This window comes from Peromyscus californicus, unplaced genomic scaffold (genome assembly GCF_007827085.1).
Source record: "Peromyscus californicus insignis strain IS unplaced genomic scaffold, ASM782708v3 Scaffold_6__1_contigs__length_162567912, whole genome shotgun sequence".
NCBI classification, from domain to species: domain Eukaryota; kingdom Metazoa; phylum Chordata; class Mammalia; order Rodentia; family Cricetidae; genus Peromyscus; species Peromyscus californicus.
Genome location: NW_026294584.1, coordinates 138,215,814 through 138,229,065, shown reverse-complemented (window position 1 = coordinate 138,229,065; position 13,252 = coordinate 138,215,814).

The following is a 13,252-nucleotide window of genomic DNA, read 5'->3' as shown; positions in this document are numbered from 1 at the left end:
GTCGGCTCAGTGCTGCTTGTATGAACTTGGGTGTAATATCTTCTATGGAGCATGGGCAGCCTCTCAGAAATCACATCCCGCACTCCACCTCCTCCAGCAACCAACCCTTGTCAATAGCTTCTCCTCTGAGGATAGGACTCCATGAGCTCCATGTCATCCATGCTGGGATTTGGGATGTCTTGTATTACCTTTATTGTGTTGAGGTATGTCCCCTGTGCCCCTAGAATCTCCAGAAGTTTTATTGTGAAGAGAGCCTGGATTTTGATGAAGTGACGATGTTGTGGGATATTTTGATCATGCTCTGATGCTCCTGAGACTGACAATAAAGTTTATCCTGAATCAGAGGATGGAGGTAGCTTCTAGCTGACCAAAGTAGCCATAGAGGTTTTAGAGGACCCAGGACACATAGAGAGACACAGGAATTAGTAGGGAGGGGCTTAGAGAGATGCTCTGCCTTTTGGATCAAGGGAGGAGAGGGAGAAGTCCTTCTTTGCTTCTCCATCCCTTCTCTGATCAATCAGGTCCACCCCTAATATCTGACTCCTGAGTTTTTATTGATAAAAGAATAATTAGATAAATGCTTCATTTGGCATCCAACATGGGACACAAGATTATGGGGTAGCCCCTCACCTCTGGCTTTGCAGCTGTGGAGCCACTGCCGAGGCTGGCTTTCTTTCCCTCCTCTTAGGCCCTCTCTGTCAGTCTGGGGTTTTCCCACTGCAGCCTCTCTACAGCAGCCTCCAGCTCCCGCTTCCATTTCCAGTCCCAAATGCCACAGATGAGTGGGCCCCCAAAGCTGCCAGAGGTAGCCACCCACTGCCATCCAGCTCTGTCATTCAGGTCCCCTGGCCCTCACTTCTACCATACAGGCTGCTTCTGCACATCCCCCTGTGTCCACTTTTCAAGCGGCTTGCTCTCTCTCCATGTGGGTTGTGGGCATCCCCTGGAACCCTTCCTCAGGCTGCTGCCATGCCAGGTTGGCCTCCTCAACACCTGCTCCTTCTTTTACTGCTGCTGCCACTGACAGACACTCTCAGCCCCCAGCCACATGCCAGCAGTTACAGGTGCTCTCAGCCAGGCCAATCACAGCCTGCGTTCTCTGCCCAGCCATGTGGCACAGTGACATCCAGCCTCATACTCTGCTGCCTTCATCAGCAGATCTGATGAGACACCTGGGAATTCTTAAGGGGGGAATTAGTTTTTTAAAAAGGGGTTTTCCCCGCATGTTAACAGTGGGTAACAATATTACCGTACAGGGAGTTAAGTCTCTTTATGGCTCCACAATGGATGGTTTGAAAACGGAAAAATCAAGTGAAGGGGTAATCAAATTGGCTGGGATTGATATAATGTTGATTATAATCACTATCAGTTTGATGCTTTCATGTTTTATCCTTAAAAAAATGGTTTGATATTGGTGCCAAATATGAAAAATTGACTGATAAGATGCAATCCTTAGAAAGACCTACTAATGAAACTAAGAAAAATATTTACACATAGACAGAGGAGTTTAGAGCAGAACTTACCACATCATTGCACTATAAAACTGAAGGGGAGCAGTCCAAGGTTAATAGAAAACCAACCTCAATTTATCCAGTTACCATTCAAGAATGATCACCAGATGACAGGCACCACCAAGGCTATGCAGAAGTTGACTGGGATCCTGTAGAAATGTTAGATTTGAAGACATTTAAGGAAGCAGTAGTTTCATAGGGTATGCATTTACCATTTGTAAAACAGATGTTAAATTCATGGACAATTCAAAACAGAATTATTCCACAAGATTGGAAAGATTTAGCTACAGCAATATTGTAAGCTGGTCCTCAGTTACAATGGAAAGCATGGTAGAAAGAGGAAGCTAGGGTCATAGAACAATGAAGTAAGCAAAACAATGCTGATTTGCAAAGACAGTTTAGATTTGATGATCACACCTTGGCCCTATGCTATATATCTGCTTTGAATGCTTGGGACAGGGTTGAAGAATCAGGAAAGAGGACTGAGTCATTTACTAAAATTATACGAGGCCCAAAAGAAGCTGTCACTGATTTTTTTTTTTTTAACAAAGATTGACTTCAGCTATAAATAGAATGATATCAGATCCGGAAATTAGACAAATACTAATTGAATCTTTGACTTTTGAAAGTGCTAATTTGGAGTGCAAAGGCAAGATTAGTACCCATAGATGAGTAGATAAAAAATATAGCTGATATTAGATTTTACACTTATGATAATACTTGGAGAGGAGAAATAATTTCTAAAATTTTTAAAGAAAAATCAAAAGGTTAGATGTTTTAATTGTGGTAAACAAGGTCATCTGAAAAGGTATTGCAGGCAAGGCATTCCTAGAAATGATGTTTTTTCTAGAGATAGTCCAAACAGAAGGCCCCAGCCTTCTGTACTATGTAGAAGGTGTGGCAAAGACTGACATTGGACTAATGAATGCAGATCAACAAGGGACAGACAAGGTAATCCTTTGCCATTGGGAAATGCCTTAGGGGCCTCTCATAGGCCCCAATGTCAACTTTGATTAAATAATTCCCTGTCAGCATTGGGGAAAACCCTCCACAGAGAAATTAAAAGACTTAATGCCTGTTGTTTAAAACCATACTGCCCCAGGTGACAGAACAGCTTATTAGATAAAACAATTTTTTCAGGAGAGTATTTTGGCAAACTGCCATAAATGATCAGAGACAAAAGCTAAAAATAGAAATAAATGGTATTGAAATTGAGGGTTTGGTAGACACAGATGCAGATGTAACCATAATTTCACCAAATCTTGGCATCAAGATTGGTCTCTTCAGGGGGTAAATGCTCAGCTTCTAAGGATTGGAACTTTATCTCAGATAAAATAAAGTGCAAGATGGGTTGAGTGTATAGGGCCAGAAAGACAGACAGGTAAATTCAAACCATATGTGGTTAACATAGCAATCAATTTACGGGGACATGATTTGTTGCTATGTTAACCCAGATTAACATTCTTCCAATCTCAGAAACAAACCATAAAATAAAGAATGCTTCTAAGAGAAATTTTAAGAGCTATTAGCAAGAGCAGTCACAGACTGCTATATTCTGTAATCAAAAATAGAATTAATCCCTTGTATATAACATGTATCAGATCCCATATAGGTCTACCAGGCCCTCTAGTACAAAGTAATGATGAAATTGATCAGCTATTGGTATGAAATGTGTGAGAAGCCTCAGAATTTTACAATGTTAACAGCAAAGTTTTGAAGAAAGATTTTTCTATCACTTGGCAACAAGCCAAGGAAATTGTAAGGAGCTGCCCTACTTGTTCTTTGTGTAACCAAAGTCCATTACCTGCAGGAAGTAACCCAAAAGGTACTCAAAGAAATTAAATTTGGCAAATGGGTGTGTTTCATTTTTCAGAGTTTGGAAAATTAAAGTATGTGCACCATACTCAGGATACATACTCAGGATTTCAATGGCCAACTGCTTTGAGTTCTTAGAAGGCTCTGTAATTACACATTTATTAGAAGTTATGGCCATTATATGAATATCTGTATAAATTAAGACTGACAATGCTCCATCATGTCTCTAGTAAAATGAAACAGTTTGTTGCATATTTCAACATAAAGCATATTACAAGTATTGTGGTGATATATTGTGTATCAAATAAAGTTTGCCTGAGGATCAGAGGATAGAGCCAGCCACTAGATTAAACATAGAGGCCAAGCAGTGGTGGCACGCACCTTTAATCCTACACTTGGGAGGCAGAGATCCATCTGGATCTCTGTGAATTCAGAGTCACCCTGGACTACATGAGATTAATCCAGTTTAAAGAAGAAACAGCAAGACAGTGGTGGCACACATCTTTAACCCCAGTACTTGGGAGTCACATGCACTTGAGATCTCATGCATTTGCTACCAGTATTTGAGAAGCACATATGCCTTTTATCCCAGAACTAGGAAGGTTGAGATAGAAAGTGAAGTGGCTGGGCAGAGAAAGGTATATAAGGTGTGAGGAGACAGGAACTCGAGGCTTTTTGGTTGAGGACTCAGAGGCATTCAGTCTGAGGATTCATGGAGACAGGACTGGCTGAGGAGTTGGTGAGGTGAGAATTGACTGTGGCTTGTTCCTTTGTCTTTCTGATCTTTCAGCATTTACCCAACATTTGACTCTGGGTTTTTATTATGAGACCATTTAGTATTCATGCAACAAGTATAGCACACAATCCTTCAAGACAAGTAGTTATAGAAAGATCTAATCATACTTTAAAAGGTATGCTTAATAAACAGAAAGGGGTAAGAAAGACCCCCAAAATAGATTACACAGTGCTTTATTGTCTTTAATTTTTTTAATGCTAATGAAAAAGGAACAACAACTGCAGAGAGACGTAGGATAATAGAAAAACTGCTGAATTAAACCAGCCTATATATTTTAAAGATGTATTGACTTCAGAATGGAAACCAGGATTTGTGTTACATTGGGGAAGAGGTTTTGCTTTTGTTTCCACAGTGGAAAAAAAGCTATGGATACCATCAAGATCGATAAAGATTAGATCTGAACAAGAGAGACCTCTTGATTAGGAGAGGCAATAGTTCCTAAAACAGCTTAGTCTTTCAATCATAATTAATTTATAAGACTAACAATTGACTTTCATTTGATCAGTATAAAAAAATTAATATTTTATCATTAAATGATAATACTTTTCTGTTGCCAAAAAACCATTTTGTCTTAACAAAGACATAATCTGTCAAAAAGGAACTTCCCAAAGTTAGGGTTGGGATAGGATTTGCTTTTTTTCCCAGGAGAATGAAAACATCCAACTAAGGAATCTGGAGATCACTAGACAAATGAGACATCTGAAGAAGGACAAATTACCTAGAGAAAATGCCCCAAGAAAGGTAAATTGGCCCAATGGTAAAGCACATTTCCAACAGGATAAAATTTCATAAATCTTCCTAAATGTTTGTTTCTACTGTTCTCTATAGACATATAAGGCAAATGGTCTTTTTGTAGTCCCTATTCAATTAAAATTTAAATCTGGCTTTGGAGTTGGAGAATGGCTCTCTCCTTCTCTAAACTCAAACATGCTTCTTAAAGGAAAATCCAAAATCTGTCTCATTTCAGAAGAGCCACATGCTATGGGACAGAAGAAAAATGAAAATTAAGGGACTATTCTATTGGCACTAATTTTATAATTCTTTGGTTTTATTTTGACTCTTTAAAACATTTCTTAAGGTGTGGTGATATTGTGTTCCCCAAAATATTGTGAACCCTAATAAACTTATCTGGGGTCAGAGAACAGAACGGCCACTAGATACAGAGGCCAGAAAATGGTGGCACACACACCTTTAATCCTATCACATGGGAGGCAGAGATCCATCCGGATCTCTGTGAGTTTAAAGCCACACTGGAAACAGCCAGGCATGGTGACTCACACCTTTAATCCCAGGAAGTGATGGCATAAAGCAGAAAGGTATATAAGGCGTGAGGACCAGGAACTTTGGCTGGTTGAGCTTTTAGGCTTTTGAGTAGCAGTTCAGCTGAGATTTATTTGGATGAGGACTCAGAGGCTTCCAGTCTGAGGAAACAGAATCAGCTGAGGAATTGGCAAGATGAGGTGTCTGTGGCTTGTTCTGCTTCTCTGATCTTCCAGCTTTAACCCAATACCTGGCTTTGGGTTTGATTTTATTAATAAGACCTTTTAAGATTCATGTTACATTAAGGCATAAATATTATCTCAAAATTTATAAGATTAATTTTTTTTTAACTTTTGGTTGTGATATTAATGGTCATATAGAGTACTAACTAATTCTAGAAATAGGCTTAATTTAGCATTGGGCTTGAGTCTGAAGCAGGTAACTAGAATTAAGCTTGTGTACCTCAGATGTATTTAATGGATTGTGATCCTTTAACCTCTCCAAGATCTGCTGCATATGACATTTAAAATGTTTAAGTTTTCTGCAGTGACCCGTGATCATTCCTGGCAGTGACCTTTGAGGTCTCTAAGAAGATGATGGGGCCCCACAATGATTAATCCACCTGGGTTGTGGTAAAGCCACTAAGCTGACAAACACCATGTGAAGATCAGCTTTGGACTACAAATTTCTCAGGACAATTTCAAGGTCGTTAGCTGAGATTCTCAAGCCTCACAGACTGCTCTAGCCAGCACTTCAGATAAGCTCTATACTTATTCCAATCACATAGACACTAAACAAAAACAATACAGTGAGCTCTCATAGGTCTTGACCATTATCCAATTTTCTCAGGGTCCTTTCAAGATGCTGTCACCCCCAGACAACAGGAAACAGTCGGGAAAATACAATACCAACATTCCCAGGAGGTGGGGTGGGTGATTTTTGGTCATTTGGTTGAGTATAGATGTTTGTCATCATTTAGGGGGTTGAAAGTTTGGTCGTGATCAGGGAAAAAAAAACTAGGCAAAGGTGGTTAGATTCAGAGATCTCTTTCTGAAAAGAAAATAGGGAAGATATAGGAATGATAGGATAAAAGGATAGATTATTGAATCTACTGTTAAGCTAAAAAAGCAACTACTAGTCTTAAATATTTTACATTGGTATGGATTTCTGTATATTGATACAAATTTAAGGTTTTTTTGTTAAACTGTATATATGTTTCTAATCTTGTTTAAGATATTGTATCTATACAGCTCATTTAACAATGTAATGTAAATTTCTAGTCCTTGAAAGTTATTATTATGAACTATTTAGGATAGTTAAAAAAACAGGTTAGTAGTTAGTTATCTAATAACCAAATTTGTGGCCACGTTAGGTATGTTTTAAAGTCAAACAGAGATATATTTTAGATAGATAGATGGTTCTGAAACACTTCAGAGATCTACAGAATATGGCATTTAAGATGTTTTAATAACATAAGGCTTTTTGTGACAATGAGACACGTCTGCTCCCGGCAACACCAATTTACTTCAAAAAAGATGATGAAGTTTGATTTCATTCTGGCAAAGTTAGCCACTGGGCAAGAAACTTCCCTTGCCTAGACTGCTGACAGTATGTTTCCAAATCTGACTAGCAGGACACAAAAGGTGACTGCCAAACTTTGCCAAGACAAGGTAGGACAGTCCTTCAAAATTCCTGCTTCACAGAAAAATCTGTCAGATATCCTAGGCCTATAGGTCAAAGATGGATTTCCCAACATTGCAGAGGAACTTTAGGTGACTGTCCAGGCAGCCAAATGTCTCTTTGAAAGTTGTTTGCTCTGCACTTTCTGTTTATTCAGGTAATATTATATCCTTCTCAGGTCTCTGATGGGGTTGAAGAGTAGACAGTTATAGTTACAGTTTTCCTTGTTACCAAATTCAGAAAAGAAACTCAGAAAGAGGTATAAAGTATATAAGGTTGAGAGACATAAAAGCTTAAATTGTTTATCTAAGAAAATATTTTCAGGTTTAAAAAGATAGTTTGGGGTTGGTAATACACATTAGGATAGAAAGTGAATTAGGTACAAAACTTTGGACTCACCAAGATAAGATAGAGTATTTTCTCTGAATTTGCCAAATAAAAATGGACTGGACATTGTGAATGTAATTCTTACTAGATAAATTGTTTTTATTGTATATAGTTTTACTGTGTTAGAGTTAAAACCTTTCTTTTTTATTTAGACAAAAAGTGGGAAACGTGAGATATTTTAATTGCACTCTGACACTCCCAAGACTGACAAAGTTTACCTTGAATCAGAAGGTGGAGCTTGCTATGAGCTGACCAAGTTAGTCATAGAGATTTTGAAGGACCCAGGATGTATGGAGAGACACAGGAAGTAGTAGGGAGGGCCTTAGAGAGCTACTCAGCCCTTTTGGATTGAGGAAGGAGAGAGAGAGAGGAGGTCCTCAGTTGCATCTTCACCACTTCTCTGATCAGGTTTTTACCCCTAAACCTCTCTCTCTCTCTAATATATATATATATATATATATATATATATATATATATATATATATATATCTGACTCGTAAATTTTTATTGATAAAAGAATAATTAGATAAATGCTTCAGGATGAAGCTGACATGATCATGGTAGATGATCTTTTGGATGTTGCCCTAATCTGCTTTTCTATAGCTGTGATGAAACACTGACAGAAAAACAGCTTGGTCAGGGAAAGGTTTATTTTATCTTAACATGAATTACCTATTCAGAAAATTGGAGGTAGTGGATCATCCAACAGAAACTTTTCAAATATTATATTTGTGGGTGAGCTTACAGAAAGATTTAATAACTTTGACCACAAAAATAAGTAAAAAACCACTCATGTTCTCAAGGACATACTCACCCAGTAAGCCACCATTACAATTCAAATACACCATTTATGGACCTAATATTTTAAAAGAGTAGTCACTTTACTATTTTTAGTAAAAAATATACATGTTCATTATGAAAATTTTCTATGGAGCTCAAAGATGTACAGATGAAAAAGTCTTCCAGTTAGAGAAATACTTAGCATGAACATTAAACATCATTCCAGAAAACCATGGGTGAATTCTGATTGGTGCAGGAAGTGCTACTCCACAATATGGTACCTTGGAAAATTAGAAAGTAGCAAAATCAGGATGGTCATGCCTGCCTGCCCCCTGCCTTTCTTCCTAAAAGGAAGTCATAATGCTGAGCGCCCTCATCCTTCTCCTCTCAGGACCCTCAGGTTACAAGGTTCTACCACTATAAGAAGACTCTGCATAAGCCTCATAAGTTTCACCCACTTTATTAGCAGTAGATTGTGCTTTTATTTCTTAAATCACACATTCCAACCCCCCACCCCAGGATTATCCACCTCTTTTTCAGACTTAGCATAACAGATTCTTTTTTTTTTAAATTTTATTTTACAATATAATTTAATTCTACACATCAACCACGGATTCCCTTGTTCTCCCCCCCTCCCGCCCCCCCTCACCTTCCCCCCAGCCCACCCCCCGTTCCCATCTCCTCCAGGGCAAAGACTCCCCCGAGGATTGAGTTCAACCTGGTAGACTCAGTCCAGACAGGTCCAGTCCCCTCCTCCCAGGCTGAGCCAAGCATCCCTGCATAAGCCCCAGGTTTCAAACAGCCAACTCATGCACTGAGCACAGGACCTGGTCCCACTGCCTGGATGCCTCCCAAACAGATCAAGCCAATCAACTGTCTCACCTATTCAGAGGGCCTGATCCAGTTGGGGGCCCCTCAGCCATTGGTTCATAGTTCATGTGTTTCCATTTGTTTGACTATTTGTTCCTGTGCTTTATCCAACCTTGGTCTCAACAATTCTTGCTCATATAAACCCTCCTCTTTCTCACCAATTGGACTCCCGGAGCTCCACCTGGGGCATGGCTGTGGATCTCTGCATCCGGTTCCCTCAGTCATTGGATGGGGTTTCTAGCACGACAATTAGGGTGTTTGGCCATCCTATCACCAGAGTAGGTCAGTTCGTGCTGTCTCTCGACCATTGCCAGCAGTCTATTGTGGGGACATCTTTGTGGATTTCTGTGGACCTCTCTAGCACTTTGCTTCTTCCTATTCTCATATGGTCTTCATTTACCATGGTCTCCTATTCCTTGTTCTCCCTCTCTGTTGTTGATCCAGGTGGGATCTCCCGCTCCCCCAAGCTCTCTTTCCCTTGTCCCTCGCCCTTCATTACCCCCACTCATGTCCAGGCTGTTCATGTAGATCTCATCCATTTCTCTGTCATTGGGCGATCCCTGTGTCTTTCTTGGGGTCCTGTTTTCCAGGTAGCCTCCCTGGAGTTGTGAGTAGCAGACAAGTCATCCTTGTTTCATGTCTAGTATCCTGCTATGAGTGAGTACATACCATGTTTGTCTTTCTGAGTCTGGGTTACCTCACTCAGGATGATTTTTCCTAGATCCATCCATTTGCCTGCAAACCTCATGATGTCATTGTTTTTCTCTGCTGAGTAGTATTCCATTGTGTATACATAACATAGATTCTTATTTCTTTATCTCTGCAGAAACTTGTGTCTTGTGAAACTAAATATATGGTTATGTCTTTCCCTTGTAATCTATACTCTGTTAGATACACTAATTCAGAATTCAAATAATGTGTCCCTACATGGAAGTAATTATATATACATAATTATATAATTATGATTGTAATTACTCTAAATTACTCTAAAGAGGTGCTAAAGTATGATACCTCTTGAAGGAAGAGAGACTTGCATTTTAACACACATATGAATTGATTTCCTAGATATGAAATGCGGGAATGGACCTAGCCAGAGGCTGCTGCCTTCATCCGGGGAGGAGGGCTGGGGGCCTGAGGCTGGCATAGGTGCTGGGGATTGAACATTCTTGGCAGCAGGAAACAGACCATAGACAGAGGTGCAGAACAGTGAAGGAGATCACAGAGGAGTCACACTTTATTGACAACTGGATTTCTACATAGACAGGCTCATGATTTGTACATTAAAATGGATAAAATTAACTCTACAAAGCCCATTAGTACATAAGTTTCTTTCAACTTGTCTTGTGCTATATGACTTAATTAATGTGCCTAACACATGTGAAGTGACTTAGTCCCCCTTCATCCAAAAGTACCAACTTCAACATGGACACACAGAGAACACAACACTCCACTGCCACACTTAACCAAACATCAATATTCTACATTTAACCCAGAAAATAATGAACAAACTTGCAAAGTAGCTATTGCTTTTAAAAATGGTGAAGGAGAGAGAAGACAGGTTAAAAAGTTGTTGGTTGATGGGGATAGAGAGAAACCCGGTGTTAGGGAAGTTGCCAGGAATCACCAAAGATGACACCAGCGTGGGCTACTAGCAATAGTGGAGAGGGTGCCTGAACTGAACTGGCTTGCCCCAGAGATCAGACTGGTGAATATCCTAACTGTCATCACAGAACTTTTCTCCAATGACTGATGGAAGCAGATGCAGAGATTCTAGCCAGTCACTAGCTCCAGGAGTCTAGTCAAAGAGAGAGAAGAGGGATTCTATGAGCAAGTGCATCAGGATCATGATGAGGAAACATGCAGGGGAGGACCAAACCAAACCAGAGGGAACTCATGAAATTGGATCAATTGCTGTGGATCCTACATGGGACTGGACTAGGCCCTCTGCATGGCAAGACAGTTGTGAAGCTTGATCTGCTTGGGAGGGCCTCAGGCAGTAGGATCAGAATTCATCTGGTGCATGAGCGGGCTTTGTGGAGCCCACTACCTATGATGGGACACCTCATGCAGCCTTGAGGCAGGGGGAAGGGTTTGGACTTGCCTCTACTGAATGTGCCTCCCCATGGGAGGCCTTGCCTTCTTGTGGGTGGGAGTGGGAGGTGAGTTGAGAGGGGGAGACTGGTGGGTGGGAGGAGGGAAGAGGGAGATCTTTGATTGGTGTATAAAATGAATGAAAAAATTTTCTTAATAATAAAAAAATTGAAAAAAAATTGTTGGTTGAAAATTCTCAGCTCAGATTCAGGAAACACTAGCAAATAAAATTTCAAACAAGACTAGAACAGTATTTTTCTTTTAAAAAATGTGTGTTAGCTTGATCTGTTTGGGAGGCATCCAGGCAGTGGGACCGGGACCTGTCCTCAGTGCATGTGCTGACTGTCTGGAACCTGGGGCTTATACAGGGACACTTGGCTCAGCCTGGGAGGAGAGGACTGGACCTGCCTGGACTGAGTCTACCAGGTTGAACTCAATCCTCAGGGGAGTCTTTGCCATGGAGGAGATGGGAATGGGGGGTGGGCTGGGGGTAATGCGGGGGGGGGGGGGAGGCAGAAGGGGGGAGAACAAGGGAATCCGTGGGTGATATGTAAAATTAAATTAAATTATAAAATAAAAAGTGTGTGTGTGTGTGTGTGTGCGTGTGTGTGTGTGCAGAAGTTGTGTTGTATAGCCAGGAGAAAGAGTCAGATACCCTGGAGTTGATGCTACAGGCCACTGTGAGCCACCTGATGTGGATACTGAGAACTGGATTCAGGTCTGGTGGAAGAGCAAGCATTCTTAACACTGATCCATCTCCCCAGCCCTCTTTAGGCTTTCTTATGATGGTCAGTTGTGACTGAACCACTAACAGCACAAACATCGCAATTGTAGGTTGTCAATTTGGTGACTTTCTTGCCAATAGTACAGCTCTTGAATATTAGACAGTTTATATAAATGAATTAAAAGAAATATCTTCATGATTCAAAATGAAAACACCAAAGGAATGAACTTCAAATAATGAAGAAAATTGAGTCCTTAGCTAAGCGAAAAGGTCAGTGTATCTCCCTAAACTTTCCTGTAAGTACATAGGAGACATGGTTCATCTCCAGGAAAAGGCAGATGAGTCGTAGTCCAGACTGCCATGAACAAACAATGAAAAAGGGAGCTCTTTAGCGTTTCAAGAATTTTGTTTCCTCAGCTATAAGGGAGTTGAAAGAGCTCATTTAAATGAAATTAAGTCAGCATGAAACTACGTGGTTTGGCCTGACAGCTGGAATGAAGAAAGAAGAAAACTTGCTAGAAGGTTTATATCCTTCTTCTCTACCTGTATAATAAATCACCGAGATCTATTTTACACTGTTTTTCCTGGAGATTGTTAGTAACTACTTAAATGTGGAAGTAAAAGATCAAACAGTAGAAATGTTAACATTTTAAACTGAGATTTGGGTTTGAATAGGATCCTTTCTCCTACTGGGCTGCCTTGTCTGGCCCTCCCTGATGTGGGGGTTTGTGTCTAGTTAGGAATCTTGTTGTGCTGTGTTCGGTTGATATCTTCGGGAGGCCTGCTCTTCTCAAAAGGGAAACGGAGGATCTGAGGGAGATGGGAGTTAAAGGGGTACTGGGAGAAATGGAAGGAGGGGAAACTGTGGTCAGGATGTATGAGAGAAGAATTTAAAAAACAAACAAACAAAAGATTTATCACTACTAATGTGTATACTGCAAGTTTGAATTTTAAGAGGTAATAATTTGAGCAAGAAAAAATGGCAAAAAGATTGTATTACTTAATCCTTCCATTAGATACATAACTAATGCATACCGACTGAAAAGTAAATATCTTAAAATACTGTCAAGGAAGCAAAGATAAAGACTGATTCCCATAGGATAATGCTCATTCTAACAAAACACCACACAGAGCGTGCACACACACACACACACACACACACACACACACACACACACACGCACACACGCACACACGCACACACGCACACACAGATAATGAGGCAGAGACAGGGAGACAGAGAGCACAAGCCACACTATGTGTGTTCAATTAAATTTAAGCAAAAATAATTAAGAACATCCTCATGGTTGACAGTGCCCTCTGATCCAGTGTGTTCTC